Raw genomic sequence first — 366 nt, 5'->3', positions numbered from 1 at the left:
AAAATGTGTGCGTCTGAAAGCCTAATAAATTGCCTAGCCGCAGGGCAGGGTTGCCAGATCTGGGTAACAAAACTAGCCCAATGACCATATCCCAAATATCAAAAACCACAATTAACGTTCATATTTCACGCTGTTAAAAAACAATGTATTGTAGTGATCATACACTAAGCTCAAGGGGTCCTTACAAAACTTAACATCTATCGCAGTTAGAATATAAAATATTTCAGTCAAATAAACTTTATGCAGAATTGTCAAACCATTGACCCACGGTAACAGTTAAACCCCTGGTTTCGTAGACAAGTCCCAGCCTAAAATGTAAATCTGAGCGGTTTCAACTGAAAGAAACTTTCAGTCTCAAGATGCACC

This window comes from Garra rufa, chromosome 25 (assembly GCF_049309525.1).
Source record: "Garra rufa chromosome 25, GarRuf1.0, whole genome shotgun sequence".
Classification (NCBI taxonomy): Eukaryota; Metazoa; Chordata; class Actinopteri; order Cypriniformes; family Cyprinidae; genus Garra; species Garra rufa.
Note: the sequence above shows the minus strand (reverse complement) of the source record.